General features: G+C 37.4%; 2 long non-coding RNA genes across 3 annotated transcripts in view; one reads left to right on the top strand and one right to left on the bottom strand.

The window, feature by feature from the left end:
- LOC134762153 (uncharacterized) overlaps window positions 1-2,430 on the bottom strand; it is a 32,701-nt gene extending 30,271 nt beyond the window's left edge. The window contains exon 1 of the long non-coding RNA XR_010141859.1: window positions 2,214-2,430. This is a non-coding gene — a long non-coding RNA (uncharacterized LOC134762153). The remainder of the gene's footprint in view (window positions 1-2,213) is intronic.
- Window positions 1-27,490, top strand: part of LOC134762151 (uncharacterized) — a 123,015-nt gene that overhangs the window by 43,309 nt on the left and 52,216 nt on the right. The gene's annotated exons all lie outside the window — the stretch shown is intronic.

The following is a 27,490-nucleotide window of genomic DNA, read 5'->3' as shown; positions in this document are numbered from 1 at the left end:
AAGTTTTCTGTTACATGGAAGAGAGTGACTATATCTTTTTCATCTCTCCTGAACTGCCCCAGACACTGTCCTTTATGAAAGGATTTCTCTCTTCAAGATGTGATAATTTTTCTATGTTTTGGAACTCAAAAGAGACAGTCTTCCTATGCAATTTTCACAGTAAATTAACTCCATCATTCCAGACAGGTAAGCATACCAATTGGTAGCAGTTCTCATGCTCATGAATCTTTTGGTAAAAAATATCTCAAATGGCTTTCAATGTGAGCATTAGTGTTGAGGGTCCACATCACACAACTGGGAAAATGAATCAAAAAGAGAATCAAATGTAGTTCTTACTGACAAGATAAATGACTGGGCTGGCTGGTATCACATTCCCTTCTCTACATAATAGGAATTCCCTATGATAAATCACAACGCACTTGAAAATTATCATATAATAAGGGTGATACATCCATTAACCATAAAGCATAAAACAAACTGCCAGGCTGGGTGTGGTGGCTCATGTCTGTAATTCTGGCACTTTGAAAGGCTGAGACAGGTGGACTGCTTGAACCCAGGAGTTTGAGACCAGCCTGGGCAGCATGACAAAAACCCCATTTTTAAAAAGAAAAAAAAAATTAGCCAGGCATGGTGGTGCATGCCTATAGTTTCAGCTACTTGGGAGGCTGAGGCAAGAGGATCACCTGAGCCTGGGAGGTTGAGGCTGGGGTTGAGGCTAGGGTGAGCCATGACCATGCTAGTGCACTCCAGCCTGAACAATAGAATGAGACCCTGTCTCAAAAACAAAACACAATAAAAACTGCCCGTGTCATGTTGTCCAATTGTCATCGATAAAATACAAATACTCGAGATGAAGGAAACATTACTGGTTTTAAAACACAGTAAATATGGTTTCCTGGCCTGGTTTTAGTATCTTCCACGTATATGACCTGTGTGAGTCTCTTTGTAGGCTTGTAGGTGGTAGCTTATACTCAGTTTTCTTATGAAAAGAGAAAAATTTGAATTTTAAATTTTCAATTACACCTTTCAATTCTAAGTCAGATATTGTACTACGCTGGCTATAGAATAAGTTTGAGGGTGTCAAGCTCTGTTTGTTACTTTTTTAAAAAAATGTTATACATAAATATATATTGCAGAGAATTTAGAAAACACAGAGCTATAAATGTAATGTAAAAAAATAAACCAAATTCTACCTGCTAGCTTCTCCCAAATCTAATATTATCATTTTGTGTTTTAGTCTTTAGAGTTTCTTATTTAAAAAAAAAAGAAAATCTGTATGCATTTATAATTTCCTTTGAACAATTAGGGCTCATATGGTGTATGAAACTTTTATATCCATTATTTATACCCTGAGCATGTAGAGTATGTATGTCATATTTATTGTCACACATTGTCTTTTATACGCCTTAACTATAGTTGAGAAAATTCTTGTACTATGAGTCCTGCCATCTCAAGGTAAAAGCAGTCTCAATTTTCCAGCCTCTTTAACAGTTAGGACATGGCCTAGGTGATGCAGACTTCATCAATAATACATGCCAGCTGCTTCAGTGTTCAATTTGGAAATGGATGACATAAAGAAAGAAACCTCATGTGGAATCTTTTTCTTGGTATAGCCTAGCCAAGAAGCATAGAGCTTTCAGGAATATCAGTGGTATTAGCTTCATGGTAGGGTCCACTCTCAAAATCTAAGGAAGAACCTTCTGGTCTCGTGCTTGGGAATGTTGCCATTGTGCCTGCACTAATGATAAAGTATGGATTGGGCATTTTTCTGCATGATGTTAAATCATAATTATCTGACTGTTTTAGGGATTATTTGAGCAGATAACCTTTAGTGAATTTCCTTTCTACCTAAAATAGCTGGAAAGATTTCTGTGTTTTGTAACTGAAACTTAGAATGACACAACTATATTCCTTTGCCAATAAATTTTCATTAAAAATGTCACTTGAGAGGCAAAAAAAAATGCCATCATACACATATTGCAATATACATTTAACTGTCCTTTCATTATTTTATTTTTAAAATACATTTAACTCTGTGATCTTCCTGTAGTGTATTTTGGTTAGTGATGTCAATTAAAATATACGCAGCAGCCTCTGGTTATCTGCAGCTTCACTTTTCGTGGTTTTAGTTACCCATGGCCAATCATGGTGTGAAAACATTAAATGAAAAAAAAATGCAGAAATAAACAACTCATAAGTTTTAAATTGCATACCTTTCTGAGTAGTGTGATGAAACCTGGCACCATCCTGCTCCATCCCTCCCGGGGTGGGAATCATCCTTTTGTTCAGCTGTATCCACATTGTATCTGCTACATTAGTCACTTAGTAGCCACCTAGGTTATCAGAAAAAAACAGTGTCTACAAATTTCAGTGCCATCTGCGGTTTCACTGGGGACCTTGGAACCTATCCCCAGGGATAAAAGGAGACTACTGTGTTTCCTCCCAAATAAACAATTATGCCAATCACAGTCATTAAATAGTGCTTCTTCCTCCTGAATTTATATCATATTCATTAGAGGCTAGCATTTGTTTATCAGCCTAATATCTTATTTTATTATTCTGCCTATAGCTTTTGCAATCAGTACAACACTTTTAAGCATTGTGCCCTTTTAATACATTTTAATGTTTGGTGAAGGAAACGCTCCATAATTCTCCCTTGTCCAAACCTCACAGGCTATTTGCACAGCCTTATTCTTATGCCTAGTAATGTGTTTTAATGACTAAGCAGGTTTCTTTCTGTAAAAGCATTTAATCTTTTGTGAGTGGGGTAGTCTAGGAACCATATAAATTGTAGACATTAATAACTCAGGATTAGTCAGAAAATGATCATTTGAATTATAACCCTTCAACACTGATGACATCTGCATTACACAATCTAAGATGTAAATGGAAAACCTGCAACTGACATCACAAATGCTTTGATCCTTTCATCTTATTTGTTCCTCTTTTTTCTTCCTGCCAACTGGGCTTCCCCTCCAAAGTCCCTTTCATTCCAATTTGGCTAATCCTTTCCAACTGCAGGAAGCGCAGAGATGTGTAAGACCCCCCCCCAGCAAGTTGATCTCTGCTGACTGCAGCCCGCCAGGTCCCAGCAAGCTGTCTTCTGGCTCCTTTGTATTTGCCAACACAAACTTGTGTTTTTTGTTGTTGTTGTTGTTGCATTCTAACAGGAATGCTTTTGCTATGCCATGGAATCTCTGGCAGATAACTTCAAATACTGTCTCTTTGAAAGCCTAGCAAACTGATGCTCAATTCAACTGTATCTGAAAACCAAAATGAGCGCCATTATTTTGAATTGTCTATCTTGAAAAATTATGCTTTTATTTATTTTTTGAAGGTTAGAGAAAAAGAGCAAAAATCCAATACAATCTCTAAAAGAAATAGAACCTTTATCTCTAGGCTTTTTCTGTAATCAAATGTTCTCACATGCCGGTTCTATTTTAAACTTCTAATTAATTAGCTCAGGAATTATAATAACCTCAGATTTTAGTCTCTGCAATAATATGTGACCCTGTTTAATTATTTACTTAGTATTTAAAATATTAAGAGTTGTTACTGGAAGAAGACTATTGAATAAACTAGTAGAATGAAATCTCTATTTCAAAAGCAAATTGTTTAAAGAAAATCTTAAAAACTTCTGACAATTCCCATCTCATACAAAATATTACAATTGTTTCTTTCTCACTAGGAATTAGAAAAACAGTAAACTGTGATGTCCACTGAAAAATAAAATAAAAACAATATATGATTTAGTTTATACATCCACTTGAATTTCTTACAGAAGCCAGAAGAGGGCAGAAGATGCTGCATATAGGTCCATATTTGCATTAAAAAAAGTTTCTTTGAATTAAGATCCAAAATTCCATTTCAGAAAAAAAGGAAAACATGTTAGGTACAGCTAGTTTTAAGAGATCACGGCTGAATCAGAATGGGGCACATTACACAATGTGGCAAGTGTGTTTTATACCCACTTCAGCCAACTCACCTCAGCTCTTTTTTTCTGAACCAATGTTTAATAAAAACAGTAAGAATCAACATGTATTCAGTCATTATATCTGCTACTTTATATTACTATTGTTTGTTTAAATCTACACAGTTGAGGTTCTATTATTGCTCCCATTTTGCAGATGGAGAAACTTCAGTCAGGAGACATTAAGTCACGGGCAGTGTTAACACAGCTGTAAATCACAGCACTTGATTTTAAATTTAAGCATATGGACTCCAAAGACTACATTCTTATCTATTGCAATACTTCTTGCAGAATAATGATCATATGATCTTTGCAATGCTATCAGGTAAAATGACCTACTTTTTAGGGCTTCAGTCTTAAATCCTAGAAACAAATTGATCCTTTTTTGTCTTTACTGTCTGGCATGAATATTTTAAGAACTGTATTTAAAAGCAAGGACAAACCCAATTTAAAGTTAACCCTGAACACAGAGCCTGCTATGGGTAACTGTGAAGTTTGTGGTTTCACTCCTTTTTCTATCTCGTCTGCAGTGCTGTGCTCCCCCCTTGCAGCTCCTATTCTTAGCAGCAGCGTGGTGTGTCCTCCTGCTGGCTCCCCATTTCCTTGTATTAGAATGACGTTCAGTTAACTGCCAGCTTGCCTGGACCTGATAAATTAATTTTCAGCTTTTAATGTCATTCTTGTCTGGCATATTTGCATTTGAAGGAAGACCAATCCCTTGACATTTATGGGCAAACAATCTTATCAGATGGCAGGATTTTAGTTGGAGTGGTGAGAATGGAAGAGGGTGATAGGCATTATACAATGATGTGTTGGGTGATGGCAATATAAGGCAATGAGGATACTCCCAAAGACAAAGCCAGCAGTAGAGAGAGAGAACAAGAGAGAAAAGAAGAGACAGAGAGAGACAGGAACTTGTGTGGTCTCATCAACAATATATACACGGAAAGTCGAAAGCAATGAAATGGGTTATTGAATTCCTTTCATTTTTAATTATGTCTTTTATTTATTTTACCATAACTGTTCTATGCCATTGCATATTGTTTTTATCTTAATTATGAAGTGAAGGTGGGGTGGAGGAAAAAATGAAAGGGTGAAAGGGAAGATGAGGAGATGAGAGAGAGAATGGGGGTGGGTGGGAAGAGGAGAAATGAATAAGAGAAGGAGGAGAAGAAGAGGAAAAGGGGAAGCACAAAAGAGAAAACAGTCCTTTGGAATCATAGAACAACTTAGATTGAAATGTGAGCTCAAACGTTTGGGTTTTCTCATCTCTCTCTTTTTTTTTTTTTTTTTTTTTTTTGAGACAGAGGCTCTCTCTGTTGCCCAGGCTAGAGTGCAGTGGCGTGATCTTGGCTCACTGTAACCTCCGCCTCCTGGGTTCGAGAAATTCTCTTGCCTCAGCCTCCCAAGTAGCTGGGATTACAAGCAACCTCCACCATAGCCAGCTAATTTTTTTGTATTTTTAGTAGAGACACGGTTTCACCATGTTGGCCAGGCTGGTTTCAAACTCCTGACCTCAAATGATTCTCCTGCCTCAGCTTCCCAAAGTGGAGGATTACAGGTGTGAGTCACCACTCCCAGCCTGGGTTTTCTCATCTCTAAACTGGGACTTGTAATCTACTTACCCTTAAGAGTGACTGAAGGTATTATATGAGAAAACCTATACAAGAATATCACACACACACACACACACAAACTTAGAATAACTCCTGGCACACAGTAAGCACTTGATGAATGGTAGTGATTATTATTATTATTATTACATTATAGCTCCTATAACCCTCAATAATAGTCAAAACTCTATATAAATCTATTTCCCCTTGCACCACAAAATAAAAACCAAGTCATTTTGCAGAACTGTAAATGTACCAAATTAAATGCCCAGGCATAGGAATTAGCATAAGCAATATCTCGCTACAAAATTGGCACTCAATATCTCTCAGCACATAATCCTTACCATCAAAGGAATGAGCTACCTAAAATAAGCACATTAGTCAGCTACCAGAGACAAGCAATGTTAATATCTACAGCAAGCTACAAATGATCTAACAACCACAACACATGTTTTAGAGGAAAATATCAGAGTAAAGAAAATCAGACTTTAATGGTGCAAGGCTCAAGCTCCAGTTAGCTTTCACTGACTCCTCAGGAGAAGGCTGACTGAACTCAGATAGCTCTGGGAAAGGAGCTGGGAAGCGGGGAGAAGTATTTTCTCTTTCCTGTTAGCGGCAGAACATATCTAAGACACGGCCCCAAAGTATGTTACCAGCGAGGAATCCATACAGTGCTGAGGCAACCTCAATTCTTGCCTCCTCAGAAGAAAGAATTTGACTGAGGGGCAGAAGGAGAGACTAAGGCAAGTTTTAGAACAGGAGTGAAAGTTTAATAAAAAGCTTTAGAGCAGGAACAAAAAAAGAGGAAAGTACACTTGGAAAAGGGCCAAGTGGGCGACTTGAAAGAGAAGTGTGCATTTGGACCTTTTGACTTGGGGTCTTACACGTGGGCTTACTTCTGGGGTCTTGCTATTCCTTCTGCCTTGATTCTTGCGTTGGGGTGGCTGTCTGCATGCATAGTGGCCTGCTGGCACATGGGAGGTGACCATGTGCAATGTGTTACTGGAGTTGTCTGCATGCTCGCTTTAGGCGTTCTTCCCTTTCCGGCCAAACGTCCCTAGGAGGTGACATACCTGTTGAACTCCACCATTTTGCCTCTTAGTGTGCATGCGTGAGCCCGCTCACCCAATTCCTGAGATCTTATCGGGAAGCTGCTGATTGCCAGTTTCAAGTGTTTCCATCTGTTGGGAGACGGCCTTTCCCTGGCGCCAGCTGCAACCAATTATTATTTTAGAGAGACAGTTTGACAACTGCCTGACCATGACTTGATAGCTGCCTGACTTTCCTGGTGGGAGGTTGGGGGGAGCTCTCTCCTGCCCTGATCATGCCTGACTACTTACTATAACGGTCCTATTTATATTTGTATATAAAGTGACATATCGAAATTTATTTAATAAATTAATAAGTTTAATACATTTTGAGTATGGTAGTTTTTCAGGTTTCACACCCATCTTAATAAAAATTTAAAATACAAGCCAATATTTTTCAGAAACAACCAACAATACTGTCCTGATCATCACTACTGACTCATCTCCTTAACCAGTGTAAAGGATTTATTAGAAAAATTTATGATTTTAGAGATTTGAATCAGGGAGAAAACACTTTGAAGTTATATTTTCTAATATTTTCATTTTGAGCACAAAGAAACCTGGTTAAATGACTTACCAAACTTATTCCTACCATTAGTTAATTTTTCCCATTAATTCTAGTTTTATTGCACTGCTTGTCAGCTCCGTTCACAGTGCCCATGGCCTGGTGTATGTCTTAGTCTCCTCTTGCTTGAATACTGTAGCACAGTTCTATCTTAACTCCCTGTAACCCACTTTTTCTTTTTAACTCCCTGTAAACCACTTTTCTTTCTGGCGTCCACTGATGAGTTCAAATGCTTTTCCTTAAGTACATATCTAATCTTGAAACTCTGATTGGTAGAAACACTTGAATGACTCCCCCAAAATACTCAACATATAGTTAATATTATTTAACATGACACTTAAGGCTGTATGCATTGCATATTCTGTTAACTTATTCCCCACAACCACTCTTCTATCCCCTGTCCTTCAGCCTCCCTGAGCTACAGGCAGTTCCCCAACAAGCCAGACCTCTTGCTCCTGAGCCTGGCATTACCTGTCATTACCTGGCATTTTGATCTTTCTGCCTAGGTATCTCCTATGCTCTTAGCATGAGTTTATATTTCCAAAGTTAAGAAGTCAGCTCCTATTCACTCTTTTGACTGGCTTGGGGTTCTTCCGTTGTGTTCCCATGTATTTTTGTTAATATATAGTATTGATTACATCTGAGTGTAAAAGCCTCTGATTTTTCTTTTTTCCTCTGAATTTTCAGCTCACTGAAGGTAGAAACTGTATCTTATTCAGCAATATAGTCCCAATTCCTAGAATAAAGCCTGGCACAGAGTGAAAGTTCATTAACATTTTTAATCAGATGCCAATCTTCTGACTCCTAGGCCTGAGATATTCTGGTAGTTTGTCATATCACCCTAATACTTCATTACCTGCTATTTGCTTCATATGAATTAATCATAGCTCATCAATTGCACAATAAGCAACTTGAGGGAAGAGGTAGTGTTTTACTCATCTTTTCTTTTATCTCCTTCAGGACCAAGTCTATAATAGACAGCTTGAAATTGCTAAAGGAATTTATTTATTGACATACTTATCTTTTACCCAAGAAAAACTCTCTTTATACATAGATTCTTAGGAAGAATGCAATATGAGAGAGAAAGTGCACACCCTGCTCCTGCTCTGGTTTAAATGAGATATGCGAATTTCCATCCATCTCCCCCGCCATCCCCCAACCCCCGTACCCACACACGTACACAATTGAGCTTGGGGAAGCACAAAAAAGCTTGCAAAGAACACAATTCTAAAGTTGAGTTCTTCAAATTGTGGGTCACAGTCCCATTAGAGAAGAGTAGTATTCATTTATTGAGTCACAACCTGCACTTAGAAAATTCAAGAGTATTGAGTTTTATATATGTAGTAAAGACAGTATTGCTGAGGCAAGTCATTCTTCAATTGTTATCCAACAATACATGAGCATTTACTTATTGTGCTTCCCAGTCATAAAAATGTTTGAAATCCACTAATTTAAAGTGCTCCTTAAAGTCCAGGTTAAAATGTCTAGTGTAGTACAGTTGTTCCAAACATTGGTTCATATCAGGAAGAGCTGATTGATAAAAATACAGAGTCCCAGATCCTATTTCAGCAGATTCTCATTCATTAGGCTGAGGTTAGGCCCAGGCATGTCTATTTTCTTTGAGCTTCCTAGGTCATCGTGAAGCACATGCACATTTAAAAACCACTGGGATAGAGGAAAGGGCACATATAGAACTGGAGTGCTAGAGCCGGAAGGAGTTTGAAATTGTCACCCTCCCCGATGTTTGAATATAAACCCTCTATTTGGAAATCCTCCTAAGACAAGGCAAAAAATCCATTCTTTTTGTTGTTGTTTCCTTTGCTGTGCAGAAGCTCAAAATATTTACATTTTTTAAGGTATCGTTCTAAATGGAATGGTTATTACCCACTGACTAGTTCCCTCTTATTCTGGGATATCAAATCCTTGTTTGCTTTTTTTGTTGTTGTTGTTGGTCATTTTACGTTATTTTAGATTTGAAAGTGTGCATGTGCAGGTTTGTTAACATGGATCTACTGTGTAATGGTGAGATCAAACATGTATTTTCATGTTTTAAATTGCTGTGCTGTGTAACCTTTTGGAAGACCCTTGAATTTTTTACCACAAGTCTTATCCTAGGTCCTCTTCTCCTCTCACATTTTTTTCTGCTTTATTAACATATAATTGACTAATAAAATTGTGTATATTTAAGTGTACAATGCAATGATTTGATATACATGTACATTGTAAAATGATTACCACAATCAAACTAATTAGCATATCCATCATTACATATAACTACTTTTTTTAAACGAGAAAACTTAAGATCGACTCTCTTAATAAATTGCAAGTATACAATACAGTATTAATATAGTCACCATGCTATACATTAGACCCTCAGAATTTACTCATCTTGTAATTGAAAGCTTGTATGTTTTGACCAATATCTCTCAATTTCCCCACCCCCAACCCTTTCTGACCCCATTCTACTCTCTGTTTCAATGAGTATGACTTTTTAAAAGATTTTTTTAAAGTTAAGTTTTCACATATAAGAGACACCATACAATATTTGTCTTTCTATTTCTGGCTTATTTTGCTTAGCATGAGGGCCTCCACATTCATCAATTTACTGCAAGTGCCAGGATTTCCTTCTTCTTTATTCCTTCTTCCTTCTTCCTTCTTTCTTCTTCTTCCGTTTTTTTTTTTTTTTTCAGATGGAGTTTCACTCTTGTTATCCAGGCTGGAGTGCAATGGCACGATCTTGGCTCACTGCAACCTCTGCCTCCCGGGTTCAAGCAATTCTCCTCCCTCATCCTCCTGAGTAGCTGGAATTACAGGCGCCCACCACCACACCCAGCTAATTTTGTGTTTTTAGTAGAGATGGGGTTTCACCATGTTAGCCAGGCTGGTCTCAAACTCCTGACCTCAGGTGATCTACCCACCTTGGCCTCCTAAAGTGCTGGGATTATAGGCGTGAGCCACCGTGCCTGGCCTTCTTTTTTTTTTTTTTAAATAGCTGAATAATATTCATCTCTTTCTGTGTGTGTGTGTGTGTGTTGTGTGTATGTATCTCACATTTTCTTTACACAGTCATCTGCTCACAGGCACTCAGGTTGTTTCCATATCTTAGTTATTTTGAATATGACAATGCATTTATTCTAAGGCAGCCCTTCCTGTTTCTGTGTAGCTTCCACCCTTTCTCTTGATTCCTGTTACCTAAGAGGGTAAATTTAATTTTCCTTCCAGTAACAGCTTTTTATTTATTGCATAGCCAGCCTTGATTTTCTCATCTCTTAGGGCAATTGAAAGAGATTCACAGAAGACCATGTTCAAATATATATACTTATACATTGTAAAATGTAAACTATAATGTTGTGAACAGTTTATTTATAGTAGGAGCTAAGTAAATGTTTTTTCCACTAGCTGAGAGCTGATAACCACCTTTCCTTCTCTCATTCCAGGCTAAGTATTCCCCTCCTTTTCCTTTCAAAATCAACTACTGGATTAAGCTCCATAAAGCAGGGACCCAGTTTTGTTTACCACGTAGCAGTGGTGCTTAACATAGTGCCTGCCATTAAGTAACTATCTGTAGATTGAATGAATCCAAAAGTCAGAAACAGATTCCTCTAAATGTGTTATATGTAAATGAACTATGTGTATCTCTGAAGACCCTTTTCTTAGTCTCTTAGCTCAGTACTCAATCTTTTAGTGTAGAACTTCAATTATTTTGCTCAATTGGTGCTCATATCTCAGAGGAGATAATTGTATGATGAATAGAGCTCTAAACAAGATTTCCATCAGCCCCCAACTTTCCAGCAATCTTTAATGGCACTTGCAGCAAAAAGGGCATAAAAAGCCTCTCTCATTCACAATGATCTCAGCAGCTCTTAAATAAACTAAGTGGCCCAGCTGAATACTGAGAAAAGCAAAAGGCATTTTTGTGCACACACTTTTCCCAATCACTGGCAAAACTGGATGTAACAACCTGAATTTATTGCTTACTTCCCTAAAAGATGTTTTTGTGTGTTTTGTTTTGTTTTGTAAACATGCTCCTTAGACAGTGGATTGGGAGAAATTTCAATTATATGTATTTTTATAGATTATCTTCTAAACCTCAGGAGTAATTCTGCTGAAAAGTTTTAAGTGATTTCTAGTCCATTATTTTGACTCACTAGTCCATAGTGAGTAAACACGAAGACAAAACATCACGCTTTTGATTTTAGCTGCTTTTCAAGCAATGGATCTCTTTGATTATATTGGTCAAAGACCTGGCTTTTAGGCTGAATCTTGGGCATTTTTCTCTGAGTTACTCTAACACAAAGTGCTCTTTATCCACGGAGTGTGATAATTCAAACCTCACTCCTGGCACAAATAGACACACAAAAATATAGAAACAACAGCAAAAATAGTCAATGTCCTGATGACTAAGAGGGTTACTCCCTCAAAGAAAATTAGAAAGTTATTTTGCATTAAAAAGTTGGGAAGATTTAGAAAAAACAAAATAAAAAGTTGCAGAGTCATGTCACATCATGTCTCCCCAACTTGTTCACATTTAAACAGCAGAAGCTAATGCATTTCTGTTCTCCAACTGTTATTTTACCCCACTTTGCCAACTTTGCTTTTAATTTGTTGATTCATTCATGTTTATCTGATAATGGTTTTCAAGGGCTTTCTTTCAATTAAAACATTGGATAAAAAGAATAGGACAAGAAAATTAACTGATCACCTAATATAATGCAACGTGGTAGATGCTTTATTGCTGATAAATAAATCATTTAGCTCTCATAACATCTCCACCACATATTGTTATGCAAACCATTAATAACTTTAGCTAAGAGAATATAAGCAACATTTTCAAGATTCAACAGCTACTAATTCACATAGTTTGAGAATCATGCCAGCAAAGAAAGCCAGTGTTAAATGTGCATGTGTGTATGCACTCATGCATGTACATGCTACATAATAGAGCATACATCTGAGTTATTGTGCTGCTAGCTGAAGACTGCTCTTTGCTTTCTACCAAATTTTCTTTGAAATATCTAAATTAGGTAGAGGACTGCCTATGAAATGTAATAGTATCCTGTAAAAAATTAAAATACAGGGCCATTTATTTTAAAAAATTATTAAGACAGTGAGATCAGAGAATTAAACGAAGTGCCAAGCCATGTGTGACTGAACAGGTCACAAATCCAAAGACAAACCTCCTTGCATAAACAGTTTGGTGTAAGGCACTGAAATAATAGAAGAGTATAGAGATTCGACTTGATGTGTTAATTTGCTCTATTATGCTAGAAAACTATACCCAAATCTCAGGAGCATGAAACAACAGTCACTCCTCACTCCTTGGTCAATGTCAGCAGTGGCTTGTCTAAGCTTGCATTCAAGCCTGTTCTTTGGTCTTCCATTTTGAAACCAAGCCAGAAAGAACAGCAAGTACCTGGTGCATAGTCTTCTCATGGCCATGGCAAAGTGGAACTCAAACAACACGAGTGCATTTAAAACACTATTAAGTCACATCTGTACCCATTTAATGGCTGATACGGTTTGTCTGTGTCCCCACCCAAATCTCATCTTGAATTGTGGCTCCTATAATTCCCACATGTCATGGGAGGGACTTGGTGAGAGTTAATTGAACCATGGGGGCAGGTCTTTCCCATGCTGTTCTTGTGATCGTGAATAAGTCTCACCAGATCTGATGGTTTTATAAAGGGGGATTTCCCTGCACACGTTTTCTTACCTGCTGCCATATAAGATGTGACTTTGCTCCTCCTTCACTTTCTGCCATGATTATGAGGCCTCCCCAGACATGTGGAACTGTGAGTCAATTAAACCTCTTTCCTTTATAAAGTACCCTGTCTTGGGTATGTTTCATTAGCAGTGTGAGAACAGACTAATACAATGGCCAAGCAAAATAACATGTCCAAGCTCAAGGTTGTTGGGGTGAGGATGAGAATCCCAATTCCATGGAAGAGGAAAAGGGAAATATTTGCTGAATCATGATATAGTCTACCAGAAGTGAGATGTTGCTGTATTGAAAACCTAATTATTAAACAATCAAATCAGTGTTTCGAAAAAGTTTGATTCTTTGCTTGAAATTCCAGGTTTGCCACATGCTAAAAACATCGAACTGGATTTCTGGTCTATTCTAAGGATAGTAAAGAGACAGGGACCAGGAGAGAGAAAAACATAGCCTTCAAAGGAGAAGTGCAACCCAAGAAAGATAATCTGTTTCCCCTTCTCCAAAGCTAAGAAATGGAGGAGACCCTTAGGAGACAAATAAGTAAAGTGAGATAAATCTTACAAGAAAGAAAGACTAACATTTTATTGACCAATATAATGTCCATTAAAACCACAGAGTTTGTGAACATACCCAGACATGTCTGCATCAGGGAGAAGAGCATGAGAAAGGCATAGTAAAGATGAGAGTTTTAAAGAAAGAGCCTACTTTTTCACCATTTGGCATGACAAGTTACCTAGATCTCCAGCTAGCTAGAGTTTGCACTGTACTACTCCTACCCACAATGAAGGGGCATCTTTTGGATCAGGAGACTGAAACAAGAGTTTTGAAGAATCACCAATTGGATTCAAGAATGAGGAGAATTAGAGAGGAAGAAGCTGATTCCCCGTCAGATATTTTATGCCAAGGGACTGAGTAGGGAGAGATCACCAGAGAGTTATGCAAAAGAGCCAACAAATAAACCCTCATGTAGGAGTGAGTAGTTGCGTACTTCCTGTGCAAAGGCAAAGCTAGCCAGTTAGTGAGTGTGGTATCAACAGACCTCAAAGTACAAACAATAGCCGCAGAAGTGAACATCAATTACTACTGAGAAAGGAGGAGACAGTTTACCTTCCATTAGGTAATTCTATTTTTCTCCTCACCTTCCTTCTTATTTTTTTCACTACATAGGTAACACAAAAAGGAGGATGAACTTATAGAAGGTAGGAAAATAAATGAGATTTACATAGCCCTTCTCCATCCCAAGCCCTTGGCTAGAACCACAGGTCCAATCTACAGCTGGGTAAATAGAGGAGCTTCAGGTAACATTGGAGAAAAAAATGTTACAATGGACTTCACAGTCTCCTAAACAGTGATCCAAATAAACTGTTCTTTTTAAGTTACCCATCCGCAGCCAGGTGTGATGGCTCACGCCTGTAATCTCAGCACATTGGAAGGCCGAGGCAGGTGGATGACCTTTTGGATTCATTCAATCTACAGTCATGGTAGTTGAAATGAGTCAGTTTTAATAACTATATGTGCCTGTAATGTTATGATATTGGGAAAAGATATGTCATTAAGAGGCACACCGTACAACAAGAAAAAGAATTTGACAGAGCCATTAGTGGCAGCTCTACATTTTTTTTCCTTTACAAAATCTAACAAGTTATGAGATCAAATAAAACAAAAGCAGTTTCAGAGGTCAAAATCAGTGTTTTGAATATCAAATATAGATGACTGAAAATTATAAGGTCTTTTTCCTTAGAAGAGCACTGAAGAGAAGAATAAGAGAAGAAGGAGGAGGAAGGAATTGGAAATTATTGAGTGTGTAGTATGCCCGCTATAATATTATGCAATTTATCATGGAATACAATGATTTCAATTCTTGAAGTAGAAGGTAACAAGCTTGTATAGAATAAGAGGAATAAGAGAGGATTAAGAGAGGAATGAGGTTTGGAGTAGACAATTCTGTACTATAATCTGAGATAGTTCAAGACATGACTGGCTATTAGGTAGATCAATATTAAAATATTCACAAATATTAAAATGCTCACAAACAGTTGTTTTATATACATCTAAAGTGGATTCAATCGTATCTCTGAAAAAGTGTCACTCTCACTTTTACATCTATTACAATATGTTATCTCTAGAGTTAAAGAGAAAGGACTGGTAGTGTTACAGCTTGCTTGCCAAGAAGTCCCAGGGACCCTCGCGGGAGAGGGCCACTCAGGTAAACACCATCCATCATGGATTTCTCCACAGGAGAGAGTTGAGACCTGCTGCCATAGGGAACCAGCCCCTCACTCTACCCCACCCCACACCAGGGCTTGGTCAGTCTGCGATACATAACATTTAGGAACGTTAGACCATGAGTGGGAATGGATTAGTGTAGGCTCCCTACAGAAGGCATTTTCCTCTAGTTACTTAGATAGTTCTAGTCAACGGCTTCTCAAACAAGATTGTGACTAATTTGTAAAAGTCAGATATGCAATAATACTATATAACAAATCACCACAAATCTCAGTGACTCATGATAACAAGCATTTTATTCACTCTTTCAAAAAACTGCAAGTTGATTGAGATGTTTTTGCTTCAGTCTGCAGGTGAGTTTATGCTCAGTGAGACTCTATCTATCATAAAGTACAGTGGTTTGATAAATAATAGGGAGTCTGCCCTGTGGTACATGATTGAGAGGAAAACTTAGGATAACTTTGCATAGAAGAAGTAAATGAATTGGAAGCTGCATGGGTAAAATGAGGCTTGTACAATACTTATTTGTAGAGTTGAGGTAAACTGTATTCATTTAAAATCATAAATTGATTTCATTTGTCAGCAGAATAAGAAAACAGCCATCCATGAAATATCAAGCACTTAGTTTCTCATTAAATTATTGATTCTGTCATGAAATATTGTACATGTATGTAGCCCAACACATATTGATTATAGAGAGGCCATGTAATATAGGGAAAAAATTGATATTGATGCTGAATGTAAAATTATTATATGATACCATATATGAATGTTATAATAATTACATAAGTATTATATGATTGCATTCCTAATTATGTCACAGAGATGCAAAAAAATATGAACAGTGAAGTAAGATAGACCAGGCATTGAATTTGGGTTTAAGCCTTTTTATTTCTATAACTTGGGAAAGATATTTAACTGAACTGAATCTCCCATCGTATATAATCATTGTTAAAATATTTGGGAGGCAAAGAAAAAAGAAAACCTTGTTTTATTCCCTATCCCAAACTTAAGACTGAAAGATAAAAAATGTAATTTGGAAGGTAAAGATGAACATTTTGTAGTGACAAAGTGGATTGGAGGAGGCAGCTTAAATAAGATGCTATAACTGACTTGTTAACATTTCACCCCTGAATGAGACAAATTTGCCTGCCCAGTCATGTACAACAACTTTAGGACTCCCTAATATCACTCACTGCTCCTCTGGCAATTTTCCTGAGACCATTAATAGACAGCAATTTTCACCCCACCTGCCATTAGAAAGCTCAGAAATATTTCAGAACAGCATATTACCTAACTCTAAGTCTCTGCTTGCACCCTAGGCTGAAAATTAACACTTGGTTCTATTTCCCATCTCAAAATGTGCAGTTAGGTTGTCCAATACATCTCTGATCAGAGGTTAGGTGATGACTTTAAGTGATAGCATAAATAAATTCAAGTAATACAATTTCAGCAAACTAAAAATTTCCTTCAAATTGAATATAACCTTCTTCCACTTATCAAACTTCTAAGGAAGATTTTTTAAAAATACAAAAAGCTATATGGTAAGATCCAAGAAAATTCAACCCCACATGTCGTATTATCCTTCCCAGTTTCTATTTTCTATTTCTGTCTTTCACACTCACTCAAATTTCTTGATAGAAGAATGGTTCTTCCAGGGTGGTAACCTAGGCTTTTTTACTGCGTGGGTTCAAGTCCCTTAAAACCTCTAAAATGAAGTGAATTAGACTCCAAGTCTCTCAGGCAATTTAAATTTTTTAACTTTCCAATAAAAAAATTAAAGATATTAGAAGGTGGCAAATGTAGTACATAGTATTATAAGAAGATTTTATGTAAGGTTGCCAGTGAAACACTAGATATCCAGTTAAATTTGAATTTGAAGTACAGGACACCAAGATAAATATCAATGTTTAATATAAATATATCTTATGCAATATTTGATACAGATATATAATAAAAATACTCATTATTTATCTGAAATTCAAATTTAACTAAGTGTTGCATATTTTTGTTTGCAAAATCTGGCAGCTCTACCTGTGTCCCTTCACTCATATTCCCCAAATGTCAGTATTTTACCACACTTGATTTATCATTGTTTTCCCTTTGCTATGGTTTGAATAAGTCCCCTAAAAGTTCATATGTTGGAAACTTATATCCCCAGTGCAACAGTATTGGGAGGTGGGACCTAAAAGAGGTGATTGAGTCACAAGGGCTCTGCCCTCATGAATGGATTAATGTCATTATCAAGGGAGAGAGTTAGTTATCTAGAGTGTGGGTTATTATGAAGCGAGGCTAGCTACTAGTGCTTCTGTCTGTCTCAAACACATGCTTCTTCTTTTTGTCTTCCACCATGGGATGGCACCAGCCAGATTCAAGAACTATCCACTTGGACTCCACAGTCTCCTAAACAGTGAGCCAAATAAACTGTTCTTTGTAACTTACCCATTCCCAGCCAGGTGCAGTGGCTCACACCTGTAATCTCAGCACTTTGGAAGGCCAAGTCAGGTGGATGACCTGAGGTCAGGAGGAGACCAGACTGGCCAACATGGCGAAACACTGTCTCTACTGAAAATACAAAAAATTAGCTGGGCATGGTGGCGGGCACCTGTAATCCCAGCTACTTGGAAATCTGAGGCAGGAGAATCGCTTGAAACCAGAAGGCAGAGGTTGCAGTGAGCTGAGATTGTGCCATTGCACTCCAGCCTGGGCAACAAGAGCAAAACTCTGCCTCAAAAAAAAAAAGAAAAAAAAAAGTTACCCGTTTCGTGGTATTCTGTAATAGCAACAAAAAGGGTACGAAGATACTGTCTCAGAAAAAAAAAATGAGTAAATGTAATGAAATGAAGATACTGTCTCAGAAAAAAAAATGAGTAAATGTAAGTAAATGTAATGAAACATTAAGTAAACATAATGTCTCTTTACCTTGTATAAAAAAGACATTATCTTACATAACCATAGTATAATTTTCACAATCAAGAAATTCATATTGATGCAATCATATTATTTAATCTATGGCCCCTTTTCAGACTTCCTCACCAAAATACTTTTTCCCAGATTAGATTCAGGGTCACACATTTTGTTGAGATGCCAAGTCTCTTTTTGTCCCCTTCAGCTTTTTGTCCCCTTCAGTGTCTCAGGTTTCCTTTGGCTTTCATGACCTTAGCAGTTTTAAAGATTATGAGCTGAATTGTACTCCATGGTATATATGTACCACATTTTCTTTATCTAGTCTATCATTGATAGGCATTTATGTGGGTTCCATGTATTTGCTATTGTGATTAGTGCTGCAATGGACATAAGTGGCATGTATCCTTATGGTAGAATGATTTATATTTGTTTGGGTATATACCCAATAATGAGATTGCTGGGTCAAATGGTAATTCTGTTTTACATTCAGGTATGGCCGCACTGCTTTCCACAGTCACGGAACTAATTTACATTCTTGCCAGCGGCATGTAAGTGTTCCTTTTTCTCCACAATCTCAGCAGCATCTGTTATTTTTTGACTTTTTAATAGTAGCCATTCTGATTGGTGTTTGATGGTATCTCATTGTAGTTTTGATTTGCATTTCTCTAGTGATCAGTGATGTTGAGATTTTTTTCCTGATTGTTGGCTACATATATGTGTTCTTTTGAAAAGTGTTTGCCCACTTTTTTATGGGGTTGTTTGTTTTTTCTTGTAAACTTGTATAATTTCCATACAGATGCTTCATATTAGAGCCATATACACAATGGAATACTATGCAATCATAAAAAAGAATGAGACCATGTCCTTTGCAGGGACATAGATGGAGTTGGAGGCCACCATCCTTAACAAACTAATACAGGAACAGATAACCAATACTGCATGTTTTCACTTATAAGTAGGAGCGGAAGGATGGGAACACATGGACATATTGAGGGGAACAATACACCCTAGGGCCTTTAAGAGGGCAGAGGTTGGGAGGAGGGAGAGAATCAGGAAATATAATTAATGGGTACTAGGCTCAATACCTGGGTGATGAAATAATCTGTACAAAAGCCTTCATGACACAAGTTTACCTATGTAACAAACCTGCACTTGTATCCCTGAACTTAAAAAAAAAAAGATTATGGGCCAGTGATTTAGTAAACTCCTCCCCAATTTAGGTTTGCCTGATGTTTCCACATGGTTATATTAAAATTACACATTTTTGGCAAGAATCCTAAAAGAATGATGTTCTATCTTTCTCAGTGCATCATATCGGGGTACCTCACTTTTTAATAATAATGGGAATGATAATAGAAAACACAAGTTTATCACAGCACCAGAATTATCTCTATCATATTTAGAAGCATAAACAAATACTCATCCCCTAGTAAAGCTCTCCAACGACAATGATATTGTCATGACCCAGACGTTTATATAATCTACACTCACCTTTTGCCAAAGATCAAGCAGAGATTCCATTCCACCTGAGGCAAGTTGGGTAGATGAAGTGAACCTTGGTTTCTCTAGGGTGCCAGTCAGCCTATGGCATTTATTCCTGACATGTGAATTTAAACTTAGTTTGCAGAAACTTCTATTCAAGAGATTAATTGGGCCAGGCATGGTGGCTCGCACCTGTAATTGTAGCATTTTGGGAGGCAGAGGTGGGAGGATCACTTGAGCCCAGGAGTTTGAGGCTGCAAAGAGCCATGATTGGGCCACTGCACTCCAGCCTGGGTGACAGAGAATAGATCTTACCTCAAAAAATAAATAAACAAAATTTTTTTACAAATGAATACAGCATGAGCAAGTAAAAAAGATTAATTACAGTTTTACATGAGCTCTGTAACAAAACACACACACACACAAAATAGCCGTCTACCTATACACAGTGTTCACTGTTTCCTTACTCATTTAAAGACATTCACGATTGCCTGATCTTCTTTGAGTTGCCTTTCTTTCTTATCCAGGACATTCCAAACTCTGTGTTCCCTTTTTTCTGGAAGCCTGAGTTTTTGACACCAAATTAGAACAGAGTATGGGCTATACCTACTAACACAGTCTCCACTATTGCTTGTAAGCAGGCATTTTTAGTCTGGTACTAAAGTTGTTACTGCCACTATCTCCTGCTAAGTCATTGCCTCAGCTTATAAAGCCTCCCTCCCAGGAAAGTTTCCACTTTATTTGCACATTAGAGTTTCCTAAAGGATCACCCTCAACAGATACTGTTGATGCTTCTAATATTTATACCCCTGGTGATACCATGAAAGTGAATACCTTTGTCATGTTTTATTTTTTGGTACCTTGACCTTCTTCAACTTTTAAATGTCCTGGCCCTGAATAACTTATGCTGCATCAATGGTTGCTGGGACATGTCCAATATTTGTCCACAGTAGTGGGATATGGGTATGTTCTAGTGTTTTCTTTCCCTCTGGTAGTCTTCTATCATTTTGTATAACTTCAGTGAAGATTCTCACATTCTATCCTTCCTTCTTCCTTCTCTCCCACATATAGAGCTGGTAGCGATTGCTGGATTTGAGGGCCTTTCTTCCTTCTTGTTTTTGTTTTGCTTTCTGGCCCTTATTTTAAAATTATTTGTATTCGTTAGTAACTGATTTTTTAGCTTTAGCTTGTGTCCTGTTTTATCCTCTTTTTTTTTTTTTTTTTTTTTTTTTTTTGAGGGTGAGGGAGAGAGTTTCACTCTGTTGCCCGGGCTAGTGTGCAGTGGCACAATCTCGGCTCACTGCAACCTCTGCCTCCCAGGTTCAAGCAATTCTCATGCCTCAGCCTCCTGAGTAGCTGGGATTACAGGCATGCACAACTACTTCCAGCTAATTTTTGTATTTTAGTAGAGATGGGGTTTCACCATGTTGGCCAGGCTGGTTTTGAACTCTTGGCCTCAATCCACCCACCTCAGACTTCACAAGGTGCTGGGATTACAGTCGTGAGCCACCATGCCCTGCTATTTTATCCTCTATTTTGAAGAGATGAGATATTGATAATTTGAGGTCTGCCAAAAGAATTCACTGTTTAAAAAAAAAATACCATCCAAATTCAATTTTCTGAGTAGGAAAAACTCAGATAGGAAATCATTCTCCTTGGATGAAAACAACCTCAAATAACCTAGATCTAACATAGCCAATTCCTGTCCAGTCTGGCTCTCATTTAGTATATCTCATTCTTTGGCATTTCTATAGAGTTCCAACTCCATAAATTTCTTAAACTTATTTCTTCAGTATGCAAAAAACATCTTCATTTTTTCTTCTGATAACTATATCAACTTGGTTGTCACCTATAGAACTTGAAATCACCTATAATGATCATCCTGTTATTTCACTCTCAAACTCTCAAATCCCACCATTTTCTGCCCTTTTTTTTTGTTTTGTTTTGTTTTCTGAGACAGAGTCTCGCTCTGTCACCCAGGCTGGAGTGGTGGTACAGTCTCGGCTCACTGCAACCTCTGCCTCCCAGGTTCAAGTGATTCTCCTGCCTCAGCCTCCTGAGTAGCTGGAATTACAGGTGCATGCCATCACACCTGGCTAATTTTTGTGTTTTTAATAGAGATGGGGTTTTGCCATTTTGGCCATGCTGGTTTGGAACTCCTGACCTCAGGTAATCCACCTGCCTTGGCCTCCCAAAATGGTGGGATTACAGGCACGAGCCACCATGCCTGGCCCCTTTTTTTCAATTCCTTTTAACTATTCTTCAAAGAGTGGTTACAATGGCTGTTATTGTAGCTTCTATCTACAACTTTGAGAGGATCCCTTTGAATGTTTTATCTAGGACTTCTTGGGGAGTCATTTCTGCCTCTCATTGAGATATCGTCCCTCTTGGGCTGTTAGATTTAGTTTGATCATATCCATCCTTTCTTATCTAATGACAACTATGGCCACACTTTTTCTAGTCTTCCTTTTAAAAGCAATTCAATCTAGGTGCATCTCTTTTCCCTTTCAAATGTGTCTAGTCTGGCCTCTAAGATCTAATATGCTGTGTATATCTCTATTTAGTCTACTTGTTAATCTTTCTCCTGATGAAATAAGTCTTTTTTTCAGCTTAATTACATCACATGTTTTTGTTTTTGTCTTATTATCCAATTGTTTTGATTTTGGGACTTAGAGTGACATTTAGATGTCTTTCCTTGGTGATCTAGTTTCTTCTTGATTTCCTGAGCAAAACCAAGTTTTCAAGAGAAATTTCCAACGACAGGCCTTTCCGATCTTTATTAGTTGATTAGACATTGGATTTGGAATAAAAAATATAGTTGCTTTTTAGGTTCAAACCGAAAACTCCAGTAGCCTGTCTAGGACTCTGATATTTTAGCTCATATTCAAATACCATTAAATTAACTCTTTGGAGCCAATTTGAAACTATTTGGTGAGGACTTAATCCTTGATTTATGACAAACCTCAGGAATCAAAGAGCTGAGCCCCACTCCAGTCCTTTTCATTGGCTCTAAGTGCTGTTCAAAATGGAAAGAAACAGCACTTGTGACATGGGATCTAGATTTGCCTACCGTGCCTGGCAGGAACAACACACTGGTGCTTTGTGGAAGCCAGCTCCCTTTTTTGGTATCTTATTCCAGCCTGCAGACACAACCACCACAACAAATATTCTTCAGTCTTTCTTCATACTAACAGGCCAAACCAGGAGATCTATACATTAAAATTCTGCCAGTCTGAAATTGTTTTGACAAATAGTGAAAGTCTTGCTTATCTCCTCATTCCAATCTTGAGCTTCAGTTGCTAAGATAAAACCTGTTCCTGTGCAAGTCCATTAGTGTAACCTACAGCAGCTTATTCTTCAGTGCTTTGCTGCTTCTCACTAAGGACCAGGAAGCCTAGTTTCCCAATAAAACTATCTCTGCATCTGTAAAACCTGGACACAATTAGCAGCCGTTACTTCTCAGAGTGGGTGGTCTAGTATCATCTATGCCTAAGGCCTAAAACTAAAACCACCAATGTAGGTCATATCTGTCATCTTGAAAAACCTGTGCTGTGTTGCTACCGAAATGCCAGTTTTTCAAGGCTGCAGACTAAGGTCGAAGTTGGTGAGTTTTCATTCCTTTCCTCCTGAGTTGGGATTGATTGAGAGTTAGGACAGCTAGAATGATGCTAAAATGTGAAAAATGCCAGCTGTATGACTGTTAAAGCTGAATGGAGGTATGCTTAGATATGTAGACACAGTGAACTTTCTCATGCTTCACCCTGAATTTTTGAGCATAACCTACTTGTCCTTAGCACCAGAGGATAGCCTCCCGCTTTTCTAAAAGGCAGATCCCACTGAAGTGCGTTGACTTCCAAGATGAACACCTTCTCAGAAGAGAAGCAGATATAAAGGGAAGAGCCAGAGGAGGCTAAACGAAGCTTGCTTAGTTCTTGCTCCAAATTCACCAATCAGATAAGTTGCATCTTCTTTAGGGAAGAACTGGGGAGTAGGAGGAAGTAAAGAGGGGCCAGGAATATTCTCACAATTTTCTCTCCTATGGCATGTATCTCTCCCATGTATAGAAACCAGTCTTTGGGAAATCAAACTTTTTTCCTCCGACAGACATCTCTTAATATTGTGACAGTAAAATGAAAAATATTAGCAGGGAATAATTTTTCCCCTTGTAACTCCCCTTCCCAATTTTGGGCCTGTTTTCAAGGTAAGTAAAGTAAAACCACCAGTTTCTGCACTTATTCTTCCCCTCCTGAAGATTAGTCACACTCCTGGTTGCTGAGTGTTTAGGAACAAGCTGGATTTAAAGCTAAGCTTCAAGAATTGGCTGGGATTCTTCCTTTCTCTGACTGTTCTACATTCTCATTCTCCTCTCCTCCATGGAATGGGCTCTTAGTTTGAAGTGAGTTCCATTTTTTTGGAGTGTAATTGTAGGTACCATTGGCTGCATCTAAATCACATTCTTTCTTCAACACTTGACTGGCCATGAAGGTGGTATTTTCATCTTCATCTGTGATTTCCATGCATCTGTCTCTCAATTGCTGCTGAAGTTGAGGAAAAGAGGGGTTATAGTTTATCAGAACCCTTCAGTCTCAACAATAATAGAAAGAAAATATGTAGCATTGCTTGGCATGGGGCAGGCAATTAATACATCTGAGTTATCTCACATTTTAAGGTGAAACATCTACTATACAGATTCACAGGCCACTTTTTCTTCTAGAGCCCCCTAACATATGATTTAAAGATTATTCAACTCTATGAAAATCAAGCAATTTTCTACTCCTATTATATTTAATTTCTTCAGGCTAAAATAACACATAAATTATCTTCTGACAAACTCCTTGAGTATTCTTTTTCATTGCTCTCTGTATATCTACATAATCTGGGCCCAACTGATGATAAGTTTTGTGTCAACTCTCACCTCTCCAAACAGGCCTTGATGAAAGAGAATGAAGAATAACTGGACAGTATGGGTGCAGTTAATTTCTGCGAGCCCAAAGACAGTTAATGGAACCATGGACACACCAAATGAGTGGAATTTTTGTTATAAAATGGGTCAAGTTTGTTTTCTATTATGAGTCTGCATTGTGTAAGTTGGGGCTGTTGTTACTTCTGTATTCTGTTTAGAAATCTCCTCTTGTTCCTGCTGTGATGAAACAGGAATGTCTGGTTTTTTTCCTGAAAACAGATGGCCTTTCATCCCAGAGATATAACACAATGTACATCTCAATTGCTGTTTTCCCAATATGCAGCCTCCATCCTTCCCCGGACAATTCCAGACCGTTCTTTAATAACACCCTTCATGTATAAGATGAGTCATTGTATGTAAACTCTGCTTCTGAATATGGCTGAACAAGAGGAAATAGCTCTAAATTACATCAAATCTATGCAGGTTAGACATTAGTAAGAACTCTCAAATAATAAAATCCTTGTGGAACATGGATAAATGTTTTAACAGTATAGGACTATTCAGGTTACTTTTAGAAGTGAATTGAAGAAAATTTTAGAAGTGAGTGAAGAAAATTTTAGAAATGAATTGAAGAAAATACAGAAGAAAATAACTGTATAGAGTGTTCCTATAGAGAGTGTTATCTGGCCTACATGTCTCCATCCCCCAGTTCCCTAATCATGACAGACTTCACTAATTGATCTTGGAACTTCTGCTTTGCTCAGGCATGGCGACAGAATTACTCTCAATGTGCACTTCAATCAGACATTACCAGTACATCACAGTAGGCACATGAGATGAAAACTTTGTGCCTGCAGAGAGGTCTCTGAAGGCTCAGATATAGACACTGACATTTAGTATTTTATTAACAAATATGTTTTCCTTTGATATAATAAAGCAGTTACAAAACTCCATTATCCTTTTAGTATAATGCAGTCTAAGAAAGCTGAGCTATCAATAATAAAGTTTTTAAAGATGTTAAACCCTAGGATCTCTGGACTAATTTAGTTACACATTATACCCTGGTTGGAGAAATGGAAGAAGAAGAAAAGAAAAAGGAGCAAAAATAAAAATAAAAATAAAAACCTTCCTCAGATGGAAAAATAATTGCTATATAATGCATAAAATATTCTCACCTGCTGCCCTTTTAAATATTTAGTAGAAAGGAGATGCAACCCCTTTTGAAAGGGATTTTAGAGAAAAATGCAAAGCAACAGACGAGAGATGATTTCAATTAGACATATACTAATCATTGATTATCATGACTAAGAAGTATAAACTTAATAAAATTTAACAGAGAGAATGCAAAATTCACTGACATAATTTTAGGAGATATCCTAGTTTAAATTGGCACTACTCTAGAGAGAATACTGGAATGGGTACATTGACTTTCTAGTTTTATTCTCTTCAAAAGTAATCACAAACTAAACAGGATTCATGGCGTCACATAGCCAAACCACAGTTGCTTGCAAGTTAGCTCACTTCTTTCATCCCTGACAAGTTCTATGATTATAAGCCACAGGAATACAGAGGTCCTAGTTAAAGTAATCAGAAAACATTAAATCTAAAGATTTTCATACATGGAATACACGGGTCAAGGAGGCATGAAACAAAGTGGCCAGCCTTCGTGTTATTATTGTCCTGCAGCTTCAAAGCTGAAACACCTGTGAAAAAGATGGTGAATGAAGAAAAATATTGATGTACAATTTTTGCATAGATTAGTGAAACAGACCTAAAGACTGCCCACATTTAAGGTATATAAACCATTGTATTACATTCCTACACATTTTGTCTTATGTTTTAGTTTCTGTTACAAAAACCTATATTCATGCTGACACATGCATGTAGCTCTTCGTCATTTTCTAATAGCATCACATATAGTAAGTCCCATGAGTTTCAAGCCACGAAAACATGGTTTGGAGGCCAATTTTGTCATGTCTTCAGTGTGTGATTTTCGGAAAATTTACTAACTTTTATGCATCTTACTCAGAAGTTTTTTATGGCAATTATATTCCACACTCTTATGAAGATGCTTAGTGGATTAACTACAGTAGTGATTTAAGAAAATTATTTCCACTGCTGTATTGTAAAAAAAAAAAAAATTAAAAATCCAAATCAAGTAGATTGACTCAATTTCATTGGTTGTTTTTATTTAATTTTTTCTATACAGTTACCAAATCAGTGAGTGGCTGCCCATAACTCAAAATTTCAGCTGGTGACAGCCACTGGCAGTTAAGATCATCTCTCCAAAAAAAAAAAGACACTGTGATGACTTTCAGATTGACCTTGGGTAAGGCAATAAGGAATTTATTTGCCAGTATCTGTTAATGGCATAAGCAGTACATCACAGTGAATGAGAGCAGAGATTAGGAAGCTAGAGAGCCTGAGTTCAAATCTCAGCTCTCCCACTTACTAGATATACAACTTTGAATGAGTTACTTAACTGCCCTGTGAAATAAATTTCTTATATGCAAAATGGAAGAAATTATAAATTTCTGCCTTTTAGGGATGTTCTGAGGAATAAATAATTTAATGAATGAAAGTCCTCAGGGCTTGTCTGACATGAAGTTTATACCATGTTATCTTCTAATATTATGTCTACCTAGTTGGTTTATCTGAGCATATAAAATTCATTCAGGGTAAATACATTCCCTTCCTTACCATAAAATGTGCTGTACAATTCCCTGGCAATGGATGTACTCAGTAGATTATGACGAGTAGAAGGTTAAGTTCCCTGTTATTTATTTTCATATAAATAGGAATATCTGTATTCGAGGCAGACATAACACTTTTTCTTCTCCAAAGAATAGGCCAAATTTCTGTGTTTTGATAGAAAAAGAAAGAGAAAGAGATTGAAATTCTGGCAAATGAACCTGGAATGTAAATCCTTATCTCTTACTTAATTACATTATTCATAGGTATGCAGATGTGACCTTGCTTTCCTATTGCCTGACCACACAGTCTCAGCCTCTCAGTCTCTT

This window comes from Pongo abelii, chromosome 9, assembly GCF_028885655.2.
Source record: "Pongo abelii isolate AG06213 chromosome 9, NHGRI_mPonAbe1-v2.0_pri, whole genome shotgun sequence".
Lineage (NCBI taxonomy): Eukaryota > Metazoa > Chordata > Mammalia > Primates > Hominidae > Pongo > Pongo abelii.
The sequence above is the reverse complement of the archived record's forward strand: the minus strand, read 5'-3'. Positions and strand labels throughout refer to the sequence as shown.